Source organism: Myotis myotis, unplaced genomic scaffold, assembly GCF_014108235.1.
Source record: "Myotis myotis isolate mMyoMyo1 unplaced genomic scaffold, mMyoMyo1.p scaffold_m19_p_47, whole genome shotgun sequence".
Lineage (NCBI taxonomy): Eukaryota > Metazoa > Chordata > Mammalia > Chiroptera > Vespertilionidae > Myotis > Myotis myotis.
In genome coordinates this window covers 1,334,632-1,347,186 of record NW_023416354.1, presented here as the reverse complement: position 1 = coordinate 1,347,186, position 12,555 = coordinate 1,334,632, and the positions used below count along the sequence as shown (strand labels likewise).

The 12,555-nt window shown below is 64.5% G+C and overlaps 2 protein-coding genes across 2 annotated transcripts in view; one reads left to right on the top strand and one right to left on the bottom strand.

Moving 5' to 3' along the window:
- The window catches only part of RSPH14 (radial spoke head 14 homolog), a 48,559-nt gene that overhangs the window by 8,846 nt on the left and 27,158 nt on the right, over positions 1-12,555 (bottom strand). The window lies entirely within an intron of this gene.
- Positions 1-12,555, top strand: part of GNAZ (G protein subunit alpha z) — a 34,432-nt gene that overhangs the window by 1,081 nt on the left and 20,796 nt on the right. The window lies entirely within an intron of this gene.

The following is a 12,555-nucleotide window of genomic DNA, read 5'->3' as shown; positions in this document are numbered from 1 at the left end:
GGGAAGTTGGCCGGGCTTCAGGAGACAGCCCAGCCCCTGGCCGGCTTTTTTTTCTGCCCAAGTGATTGCCCTGCCCTGGGGACCGAGTCCCGCTGCCCTGGCTCTGTCTGGAGGTGGCTCCGTGGCCAAATTCGATTAAGCAAATATTTACTGAGCGTTTGCCTCCCCCAGGGCCTGGCGCTGGGGTGCGAGTGGAAGGGCCTGCCCTCCAGGGACTGACTCACCACCCCACAGGGGAGCAGTGTCTTTGCTCAGATAACCCCAACCCTGAGTGTGGGTTTGGGGGGTCTCAGGAGGGGACCTCCAAGAGGTGACCCAGGCGGGGGTCAGACAGGCCTGTGGGCAAAGTGGCATTTGAACTGGAGCTTGAAGGGCACTGGCACAGTTGGGGTGGGCATTGCAGGCAGAGGGGGGAACGCGGACCAGGGCACAGGAGCTGGGGCAGTTGGGTCTGAGGGGCGCAGAGGGAGTGCTTGGGGAGCCCTAGGTGTGGCGGGAAAGGTGGGTGGGGGACATGCAGGGGCCGAGGGAGCTGGGGTGAGAGCCACCCCATTGCTTGTCCGCTGTGGCTCTGTCCGTGGGAGCCGAGGTCCCCCCATCTGTCAAAGGGGGCGGCTAGCTGTGTACTCCAGGAGCTGGCGCGGGCCCGGGCAGAGCTTGAAAGGCCTGGGGGAGCTCCTAGCAGCCTGGGGCTACCTTTCCAGGCACCTCGGCCCTTGGGCCAGGCCTGGGAACCAGGTAACTACCCACCTGGCCCCCCTCCCAGCCAGGATGGAGGGTGGTGTTGAGCTGTTGTCCCTCTGGGGCGTGGACATCAGGGAGCAGTAGCCTGGAGGCCTGGGAGTCTCTGAGCCGGGGCTGTGGCGCGGGAGGGCCTGGCCACGCTTGCCCGCCCGTGCTCAGATGAGTGGTGTGCCTTCCGCCACGAGACAGGGGCGGCTGGTTTAATACTCTCCTGCGTTCCGCTCACACAGACCTGGTCTGCTGAGACAGGGGGTGAATAAGTCATGCCCCCCACACCCCCAGAAGGCCAGGTCACCTCTGCCCCCTGCCTGTGTGCTCTCTGGCTCCCAGCCCCACCCCAAACACCTCCCCCACTTTCAGCTTTGGGGTGAGGCCCAGGGGGCTGCGGTGAGAACACACAGCCCACCTGCCCATTGGGGGGCTTCCCTCTGTGCGTGTGGCCCTCTCCGTTCCGGAGCCTGCCAGGGACTCTAAATTTGGGACACAGGGAATGCATTTCTCCCTCTGTCCCAGCTGCTCAGCGCTTCTGTCTCCAGGGGTCCCAGGAGGGAAATCGCCGTGGTCTGGTTCTCGGGAGCTTCTAGGGCGATGCCGGGCACTCCGGGTACCCGGGCAGGGTGGGCTTGGGAAGAAGGCCCAGGGTCCCTGCCGAGAGGCCGGTGGGAGGGAGCGCCCAGTCCCAGGGAAGGCGGGCCCAGGCTCGGGTGTGGCCTGGGCGTGGTTATGATGTGGGTACCTGCGATGACAGCGCCACTGGCCTTACCCCCTGGGTGTGAGGACGAGGCAGCCCTTGCTGCCCCACACCAGCCGCAGTTCTGAAAGCCGGCGCCCTAAGGGCATTCTCGCTGCAGCTGACCAGGCGGGCGCAGGAACTCTGAAGGAGACAGATTAGCCACTGCTCTCCCGCGGCCCCAGGAAGGAAACCTGGGGGAGCCCAGGCCCCAGAGGCAGTCCTTGGAGCACAGGGTGGGCAGGAAGGAGGGTGAAGGAAATGAACAGGCATTGGGCAGCCGCTGTATCAGCCCCAGGCAGCAGCCTCAGGGGCGGCCTGACACAGCTTGTGCAGACGGGGCAGGGCCGCTGGGCAGGCGGGGGAGGGCCCAGCTCCCCGCAGGGTGGGGCGAGGGAGGGCAGAGCTCCAGGTGAGGCGCAGACCTGGGGCAGGACCTGGCCCATCCCTGTCCTCTGAGCCACCTTGTCCTCACCCATAAACAGCCGAAGTCCCTGCACAGGCCCCCCACTTCCCCAGCACAGGTTCCGCCCCGCTCAGATTTGGCCCCGTGAACTCAGGGACTAACTCACAGCCTGTCTGCCGGGCCTGGGAGGAGACTGACGCCCTCACGGCTGTTCATTCAGTCGTTCCTCCGGCTAATATTTACCACACCTGCCGAGGGCCGGGCCCTGTGCCAGGCCCAGGGACACGCGGAGCAGAACCGACGCCGCGTCCACCCTGTGGCACCCGCACCAGACAGGAGGCCGGCCCAGCGCGTGGGAACTGAATTCGGGCAGGCGGGGCAGGAGGGGCGTCGGCGCAGGCGGCGGAGCCAGGGGCCAGGCGGGTGGCTGACAGAGAGCCCCAGGAGAGGGGATGGCCAGGAGAGGGGATGGCAGGTGCAAACGCACGGGCCCCACGGGAAGTCCACGTGGCCGCAGCCCAGGAGGGCGGGGGGGGGGGGGGGGGCTTCGGAGCAGGTTGGGGGCTCTGCAGGCCCCAGGGAGGCGGAAGCCCGCAGCTTCGGAACAGACACTTGAGCTCATTTCACTTTCAAAAGACCCGCCTGGCTGCTGGGCGCAGGGCCGGCCGGAAGGCAGGCCGGGAGGGGCTGTTGTGGCATTCGGGGCGAGGGGGCTGCTGACCCAGGGGGCATTCGGTGGGACCTGCTGCTGGAGAGGCGGCAAGGAGGAGAGCTCTGAGGTCGGGGCTGGCACTGGGGAGCCGGACGGGGCAGACTCAGCTGGAGGGGCAGGGCCCTGGGCGTCGGTCAGACCCTGCAGGTCATGGGTGCACCTGGCGGTCAGAGGGGAGAGAGTCTGGGGACAGGAACCTGGAGTCCGGCGCCAAGTGTGTGGGAAGCCAGGGGCCGGCCGAGGTCACATGGGGATGGAGGGCAGGTGGGGCCAGGAGGGCGGGGCCGGGCCTCGGGGCCTCCACTGCTCCCCCTGTGAGCTGAGAAGGTTCTCCAGACCAGAGACTGGGGAGAAGGGAGCGCAGTGCAGAGGCCACGCCTGGGTCTGTCTGCCCCGGAGGGCGGGGCCCGCACAGACACCGCGCGGGGTTCATGGCGACTTGTAACATGGGCAGGACAGGCCGCATAATGTGTAGGCCCGCGTTAAAAATGATGAAGCAGCCGGGCCGGTGTAGCTCAGTGGCTGAGCGTCGACCTGTGAACCAGGAGGTCAGGGTTCGATTCCCAGTCAGGGCACAGGCCCAGGTTGTGGGCTCCGTCCCCAGTGTGGGGCGCGCAGGAGGCAGCCGATCCATGATTCTCTCTCACCATTGATGTTTCTCTCTCTCCCTCTCCCTTCCTCTCTAAAATCAATAAAATATATATGTACAGCCAAAACCGGTTTGGCTCAGTGGATAGAGCGTCGGCCTGCGGACTGAAAGGTCCCAGGTTCGATTCCGGTCAAGGGCATGTACCTGGGTTGCGGGCATATCCCCAGTAGGAGATGTGCAGGAGGCAGCTGATCGATGTTTCTCTCTCATCGATGTTTCTAACTCTCTATCTCTCTCCTTTCCTCTCTGTAAAAAATCAATAAAATATATTTAAAATATATATATATATATATATATATATGTATATATTTAAATGATGAAGCATTTCAGGTGACAGCAGAGCATTGCGCGGGGCCCTGTGCCTGCCTGTGTGCATGCCCGGGAAGCCTAGTGGTGGTGGCTGTGAGGACAGTGCCATCACCCTCTGTCCCTCCATCTGCCTCTCTCAGGCTGGTGGACGGTGTGTGGCACGTGGGGCCACTGGGGTTGGTCAGAGCCACCCTCTGAGCCCCACCTCTGCCTCCCAAATGTGGTTTCTCCCCCCTCTGCCCCATGACCGCCCCCCGCAGTCTCTAGCCGGAGTCACAGCCCAAGAGCTGCAGGCCTTCGCGTCCTGTGGTCAGGCCCCGGGCAGGCGCAGTGGGCAGCCTCGCCCAACAATGGCTTCCTTGCGTTCGTCTCTTTTCAGAGGAGCCTGCAACATCACAGAGCTCTGAGTTGTCTGCTTCTAAATTAGGGTGGAACTCTCTTAGACATCCCTGGAGGATCCACCAAAAAGTGCTACGAAGCGAGGCTGTTAAAACCATGGTGCTGGGAGGGTCTTTTTTTTATTTAATTTTTTAAAAATTGATTTCAGAGAGGAATGGAGAGGGGAAAAGAGGCAGAAACATCAGTGATGAGAGGGAGTCATTGATCAGCTGCCTCCTGCACATCCCCCGCTGGGGATCGAACCCGCAACCCGCGCATGTGCCCTGACCGGAATCGAACCGTGACCTCCTGGTTCATAGGTCAACGCTCAGCCACTGAGCCACACCGGCCAGGCCTGGGAGGGTCTTTACAAACCGCGTCAGGCCCCACGCTCCTTCCAGGAGCCTCTAAGCCAGTGGTTCTCAACCTTCCTAATACCGCGACCCTTTAATACAGTTCCTCCTGTTGTGACCCAACCATAACATTATTTTCGTGGCTACTTCATAACTGTAATTTTGCTACTGTTATGAATCGTCATGTAAATATCTGATATGCCGGATGTATTTTCATTGTTACAAATTGAACATAATTAAAGCACAGTGATTAATCACAAAAACAATATGTAATTAAATATGTGTTTTCCAATGGTCTTAGGGGACCCCTGTGAAAGGGTCGTTCGACCCCCAAAGGGGCCGCTACCCACAGGTTGAGAACCGCTGCTCTAAGCAGAAACCCGCCTGGTGTCTCCCCGTGGGCCTGTCCTGGGTGGTGGTCGGAGCAGACCCTCCAGGAAGGGACCCTGCCCACTGAGCACCCCCAGCCCTGGCGGGGTGGGGGCTGACCTCCCCCCGAGGCCTGCCCCTGAGTCCGGAGGTCACGGCCGAGTTGAGTGGAGGAGAGAGGACTCCAGTGCACCGTCCCCCAGAGCCCAAGTGCAGGCCCAGGCGTTCTCGGGGCGCAGTGGACTGCTGGGTCACGGGGGGCAGGTGCCTTTCGGTGGGGCTGGGGGACACAGAAGCTCACTTTACCCTCCACAGCCAGCTCTCCTCCCAGTTAAGGAGACGGAGACCTGGGGAGACAGGGGCTTTCCCGAGTGGGTGACCGACGGGGCTCCGGGCAAGGTGCAGCAGTCCGGGTGGCCCCCTCCCTCAGGTGGCCTGCCCGACGGGTTCACTCCTGAGCCAGAGGCAGGCGGGCTGCCCGACAGGTTCACCCCTGAGCCAGAGGCAGGCGGCCTGCCCGACGGGTTCACCCCTGAGCCAGAGGCAGGCGGCCTGCCCGACGGGTTCACCCCTGAGCCAGAGGCAGGCGGGCTGCCCGACGGGTTCACCCCTGAGCCAGAGGCAGGCGGGCTGCCCGACGGGTTCACCCCTGAGCCAGAGGCAGGCGGGCTGCCCGACGGGTTCACCCCTGAGCCAGAGGCAGGCTGCCTGCCCGACGGGTTCACCCCTGAGCCAGAGGCAGGCGGGCTGCCCGATGGGTTCACTCCTGAGCCAGAGGCAGGCGGCCTGCCCGACGGGTTCTCACGCTGGTACCACAGGCCCAGGTCCCGGCATCCGAGATTGGATGCCTCGGGCTGACGCCTGGCCCCTCGGTGACATGGACTGACTTGGTGGGGCCTTGGCCAGACTCGGGGATCCACAGAGTGGGGACGTATAGAGGCACGCCCATGGAAAAGAAGATCCTGGCGGGGAAAGGACCGGTGCCCACGGGAGCCTGTGATGGGGGGATGGCCTTTCCCGGTGGCCCCTGCGCCCAAGAGCAGCTCGGCCGGGCCGCTCAGTGCGGGGGACAGGGCGCTGGATGGACAGTCGGGAGCCCTGGGTTCTAGTCCCGGCCCCGCCTGTGCCGCTGGCGCTGGCGCATCGTCCTCTCCACTCTCCGGACCTCAGCGTCCTCCTCTTTCCATTGGTCCCGGTCAAGGGTGCAGACGGTTTTCGCTTCTTATACCGACTCCCAGGCGGCTGCCCAGTGCACAGCGTGGAGAAGGGTCTGCGGCTGTGCTGTGGCTCAAGGAGAGCAGTCGTGGTCGCTGAGCCCTGTCTGCAGGAGGTACCCGAGGCAGGCTTTGGGGGTGCTCGCACGAGAGGCAGGCTTTGGGGATGCTCGCCCGGGAGGCAGGCTTTGGGGGTACTCGCCCGGGAGGCAGGCTTTGGGGGTGCTCGCCCGGGAGGCAGGCTTTGGGGGTGTCGCCCGGGACTGGCCACCCCTGCCACGCCCTCAGCCTTGTCCAGCAGTTTCCACTCATCCTTCATCTCCCTTTACCTGGCCCATCTTTCAGGACACGCACCCTGACCCCAGGTTAGGGGAGGACCCGACGTCCTCCTCTGTGCTCCCCGGCGGCATCATGAGTCTGACTGGCAACGCGGGTTATTGTTAAGTGTCTCTTCCCGGGGCAGCCTCTGTGCCCGGGGTGAGGGAGGGAGCCTGGGCCCAGCTCTGCCCCGCACAGAGGCGCCTGCGGGATCAGTCGGGAGACCAGATGCCCACAGAAACCTGATCCCCTAACCTGTGCGGCTTAGGCTCTCGGTGTCGTAAGAGGGGACAGCACAGGAGGAGGGAGGGGGTGACCAAGAAGGCCATGGGCAGGGTGGAGCGGCGGGGAGGGTGCCAGGCTGGGGATGGAGCCGTCTCCACATGAGGAACCGGCTCTGAGGCCATCCACCACTGAGCTGACTAAGGACCTGGCTGTGTGCCTGCCCCTCCCCTGCCCACCTCTTTGTGGCACAACCTCTGACCCCAGCTGCCCCAGTTGTGTGTGACCTCTGGCCTGCCCAATCTATCCCCTCTGGCTTCCTGTGGCCCCATGAGGTGACCACCAGCTGGCCTGCTGCCCGTCCCTGTCAGTGCGTGTGGCTTCGGTAGCCCTGTCCCCGGGCTGGGCTGGGCTCCAGCGTGGCCGCCCCCCTCCCCCCACCCTGCTCACAGCCTTCCGTTACTTCCGATGTGCTGTGCAAACATATTTCTCGATAAAATGCTGGGAAGAAAAATAGAGTGTTGCCTCCATTATCCAATTTCTGATTAATCAAACTCTCTTTGTCCTCAGCCAAAATCTATTCATTTCCCTTAAACACTGGGCCAGTGCCAAGCATCGATTCTCTCTGTGATAGCACCACACACACAGGCCCGTCCCCGCCCTGCCCTGCCCTGCCTGTGGCGGGGAGGAGGGGCCCCCTGGTACCCCAACACCACCCGCCTCTTCCAGGAACCCCGGCAGCCTCGCCGCACGCACCATCTCTGCTCCAGCTCTGGGGGCCAGGGCTGGTCTCGGGCACTATGGGGCCTCAGTCTCCAGGGGTGTCAGCCTTCTCTTGCTGGCTATTCCGGGCTCTCCCGGGGCAGGACGAGGGGTGGAGGACCGAGCAGGTGTGAAAGGTGCAGCCACTGTGGCGGCCAGGACTGGAGCCCAAGGGGAGCTGCAGCCCAGGCTGGGGGGCGGGGGGGGGGCAGTGTCCCTGGCAGAGGAGGCTGGAGCTGGGCGGGAAGGGTGAGGGCGGGGCTCTTGAACGGGCCTCGGGGTGGGGGTAGGGCACGCATTCAGTGGCAGCAACCGAAGCTCAGCCCTAACGGGTTTGCCAGATGAAGGACACCCTGGCTGGGGGCTGGAGGCCGAGGGCCGGGGCTGGGGGCTGGGGGCTGGGGCTGGGGGCTGGGGCCGGGCCATATCCGGCGAGAGGTGGCGCACATCTGCCGTGCCCATCTGGTTAAAGCAGAGGCCCCGCCCAGTGCAGGGCCTGGTGGACACCACGAGCACCTTCGCTATGGAAACTGGGGAGCCAGGTCCCCCTCCCCCCCAGGCAGGGGTCCTCCATTGGCCGTAGCGGAGGCGCACCTCCTGTGCAGGGTGCCCCCCGCCCCTTGGACGCGGAACCTCTGCTTGCTTTCTTTCTCTCTTTCCTCCTGGCCTGGTTTCCTCCTGAGTCAGTGTTCCCAGGCGATGCTATCACGCTCGTCTGGGCAGCCTTGGCGGCTGTGGGCACGGGGTGGAGGGCACCTAGAGCCTCGGACTGTGGGGGCCACAGGGAGCCTCCCGGCATCTGCAGCAGCACCCAGGGCTGAGGCACCCAGAGCCTGGGGACTGTGGGGGCCACAGGGAGCCTCCCGGCATCTGCAGCAGCACCCAGGGCTGAGGCTGCCTCGCCCAGGCAGAGCCGTCCACTGGGGCCTGTCTGCGGCTGGGACGCTGCCCACATGGCCTGGTCCTTCTCCCATCTACTCGGACTCTGGCTCTAAAAGAAGGCGGGAGAGGCAGTGGGCTGCTTTCAGGGGATCTGCTCTAGGTTTAGTACCAGGCCAGGCGTGCAGGTTGGGGCCTGGATGACCCAGTGGCCAGGGCCCTGGTGGCCGTGAGCGGCTGCAAAGAACCCACACACCGTCACGTGTCCCCAGGCCCCTTTCCGCTGGCGCAGGCAGTAGCGTCTCATATGCACAAGCTACGGCTTTTCCCAATATTGGCAGAAACTGATCAATGCAGAGCCATCTACAAGCCTCACAGAGCCCGGCCAGCGTGGCTCAGTGGTTGAGTGTCAACCTATGAATCAGGAGGTCACGGTTGGATTCCCGGTCGGGGCACTTGCCGGGGTTGCGGGCTCGATCCCAGTGTGGGGCGTGCAGGAGGCAGCTGATCCATGATCCTCTCTCATCATTGGTGTTTCTCTCTCCCTCTCCCTGCCTCTCTGACATCAATAAAAATATTAAAAATAAATACAAGCCTTACAGAAATCCTGGCGCTCAGAAGCCCTCTGCCCCTGTCCCCAGCGCTCGCTGGGCGAGTGGGTGCCGCCTTCTCCCGTGGCGCACAGGCCGCGACCCTGCAGGTGACTGTCCCAGGACAGCGGGCGTCCGCGCCGCGCCCTCCGGCCCCTCCCCTTTGGCAGTGGTGTGTGCCCACACCTGTGTGCGTCGTGGCGTGTCATTGTGATTGTCCCGGAGCGTCCTGTAAGCGGTGCCATGTGAGCACGGGAAGGGCTGCCGTGGACACGCGGCGGCTCCGAAAGCCTCCGTGGGGCCGTGGTGGGGTTGGTGTGGGCAAGGCCGCGTGCGAGTGGGGGCGGGGAGTCGTGACAGCTACGCGCCGTCCCGGTCACTTTGCCACCTCACCCCTGTGAGAATGTCGCTGTCCGTCACACCTGGTGGCTGTGGGGTAACAGCTCTGAGAGGCGGTCCTGGCTCCCAAAACGGGCAGATGCGAGCACGCCTCTGTCTCAGGTTAACGTGAACTATTAGCGATAAGAAATACCGCCATTTCTACGATGCTCTGCACGGTCCTGCGTGCCCACCCCCACCCCCCCACCCCGCCCCCGGACCGGTCTTATTGTCTGCAGGATGGGGAGTGGGCAGGATGGGGTTTGGGGCGGGGCACGAGCTAACTGGGAAGGGAGGGGGCAGGGAGGGCTGTGCGGATGGTGGGAGGGGGAGAGGAGGGGTGGGCAGGAGGAGGGCTCAAGAGGACCCCGCCCCCTAGTGAGACTGAGAAGGTGGGAGGAGGAGCCATCCGCTGGGGGCAGGTGTCGAAAGCACAATAGGCCACACAGTTCTTGGGGCCCTCAGGGCCTTGCCTGGCCTTGGGGAGGAGGGTGAATGGACTGGGGCGTCGTGGGGAGGGCGGGCACAGGGAGGAGTCCCAGAGTCCCAGGGGTGCCAAGGGCTTGGGAGTGGTTGCCACAGTGGGTCCTCAGCCACGGGCCCTGGTGGCCCGGGGGGGGGGGGGGGGGGCGAGGTCACGCGAGGTCATGCGCGCAGCAGGGATGCTGGGAGCCTGAGAGCGGCCCGCTGTCTCGGTGCCCATCCATCTGTCCTCACATCTTTCACAGCGACTGGCTCAGAAGGAAGGAGAGCGGCAACCAGGGAGCAGAATGGAGGGGGAGGGGGGCCTCACTTCCCCGGAACGTCCCGTCCCCCCGCCTTCTAGTCAGCCCGCCTCGCCTGCTCCCTCATCTCCAGGCGCCGCTCTGATCAGAAATGGCCTCACGGACCCAGGATGCCCAGACTCGGTCCCTCCACCCCTGTCCCCCGAGCCCCAGCAGAGCCTGCGCCCGGGCTCAGTTCCCAGAGGGCAGGGAGAGGGGCAGACGCCGGTGGTGGGTGGGTTGATTGCCCGCGGGATCTGAGGTGGAGGCCTGGGGCCGGGTGCCCGCTGCGCCTGTGGCTGGGTGGCTGAGCGCTGGGAGAAGCAGCGAGGGTGCCCGGGGGACAGGCCCGTGGAACTGAGCAGCAGGGGCACCGTAGGGCGGGGTGGGGCCCTTTCCTGAGAGAAGGGGTGGCTCTGGCCAGAGTGAGGGCAGGGGTGCAGCACTGCACCAGGGCCCGGAGCCCTCGGCCCCACCCCGCTGCCTCTGCCCGGGGTCCCCCTCGCGTGGCCTGGACCCCGGTTCCCTGAGCGCCCTTTGGCACCCCAAGGGCTGGGCAGCCACCAAACCCCATGAGGGCCCCGAGGCCCCGCTGTGAGCGGCACCCAGCTCCCCGGAGGGAGGCCATGCTTGCTTCTCTCTCAGGCCTTTCCCGGAGGAGAAGGTCCCCGTTTGGTGCCTGTGGCGCTCGCTTCCTCCTGCCCGTGTGACCCCAGGTGTTTAACCAACCCCAGCGGCCCCGGGGTGGGGTGTGCGGCGGGGGCTGTCGGTTTGGGGGTCACCCCTGGCAGCCTCTAGGAGCACAGGCAGCTGGGTGGGCGACTGAGGGAGGCCTGTGAGGAGCCTCCGGGGAGTTCAAGAGCCACGGGCAGAGGAGCCCCAGCTGCTGGGAGCCCCGGCGGGTCCACGCATCCGCATGAGCCCACGTGGTACCCCCGCCGCCTCCTCCCAGGTCCCCTCCCCGGGCGCCCTGAGCCCTAACTCCACTGCGCAGCCCGTGAGCTCACCTCCCCCAGCGCTCCCCACCCGCCGCCCCTCCCCAACAGCTTCGTGCAGGAGCCTCCCTGCTCCAAAAAGCTGTTCAGTCCCGTCTGCAGGGCACACACCTTGCTCCGGCCTGGCTGCCCCGCGCAGAGGAGAAGCCTACGTCCACCGTGACCCCCTGCCGGCTCCTCCAGCCCCGGCGCCCGCCTGCTCCCTGCCCTCCTGCCGGGCACAGTCCCACCCAGAGGCCCTGGCACAGGCAGGTCCCCCTCCCTAACCTCCCTGTCGGGCACAGTCTCACCCGGAGGCCCTGGCACAGGCAGGTCCCCCTCCCTGCCCTCCTGCCCACGGTCACCTCTCACCATCACCTGTCGGGAGGCGAGCCCGCCTCTCCAGCCCTGCCGCCTCGCACCCTCCCCGGCCCTCGGATCGTGGTGCCTTCCCCCATCACAGTTCATGTGCCGCCTTCGCTCTGACTCCTGCCCCCCTCACCCTTGGAAACTCGGGCACAGGTCTTTGTCTGCTTCGGTCAGCTGTGACCTCCGACCTGCCCATGTGCCACGCTCAGATCCCTGGCCCAGTACGTAGCAGGGACAATGGAAGGTCCCGCCCCCGCCCCATGCCACTCCCATGGCAGCTGAGCCGCAGAGCTGCCGGAAGAGCCCCGTGTGGGCCCCCAGCGTGTGAGTCTGGGGGTCTGAAGCAAGAGGGTGTCCCCAGCGAGGGGACCACCTCAGCTGTGACTGGGTGCTGCCCCGAGCAGATGGCAGGCTGGTCGCAGACAGCGGCCACCACGGCCACCATCTCCCCTTTCCTCCTAAGTTGCCCTGCGGCTACCGGTGTGCACTGGTCAGGACCTGATTCTCGGAGCCCAGCCCGCGGCCACCAGGCCGTGGGGCACATGCTCTCAAAGCACAGCCAGGCCTCCTCGGACAGGGCGGCTCTGGACCTAGCCTGGAAGGGCAAGGGTCGCCCCCCACGGGGCTTGGCACCCCGCCGCGCACAATGTGGACAATGCGGGCCGGACAGGCCTCCGCTCGGGGAAGCCAGGGCCGTCACCCGCCGCCTCTTTCTCCCACACACGTGGCCTTCGCCTTTTTTTTTTTTTTTTTTTTTTTTTTTTTTTTTGGTAGGTCTCCAACAAAACATTTTTTGGTGATAAAATACACATCACATAAAATTTACCATTTTGACCGCGTTTCAGTGTACAGCTGAGAAGGACTAAGTACATTCATAGTGTTGCGCAACCCTCACCGCCATCCATCTTCAGAACTTGCTCATCTTCCCAGACTGAAACCCCGTCCGGTTAAACAGCTCCCCGCCCCCCCCATCCCGCTTTCTGTCGCTGTGAACTCCGTGCCTCCGGGCACCTCGTGTGCGTGGAACCGTGCAGCGTCCGTCCTTTTGTGACGGGCTTGCTTCACTTGGCGGCTGTCCTCGAGGTTCATCCATGCGTAGCCTGCGTCAGATTCCCCCCCTTTGTTAAGGCCGAGTGTTATTTCCTCGGAAGGATGGGCCCCAGGTTGCGTGTCCGTCCATCCGTCAGTTGCTTCTGCATCTCGGCTGCTGTGAACGCCGCTGCGTCCAAAGGGCGCATACAGATCTCTCCCGGACCTGATGGCAGTCCCTTTGGGTCTGTACCCAGAAGGGGAATTGCTGGAGCACATCTGCTAGTTCTATTTTTAATTTTTTGAGGAACCTCCACGCTGTTTTCCACAGCAGCTACCCCGTGTTCCGTTCCCACCAACAGCGCGCCGAGTCCTGAGTCCCGCGCACCCTCACCAGCTGCATTAC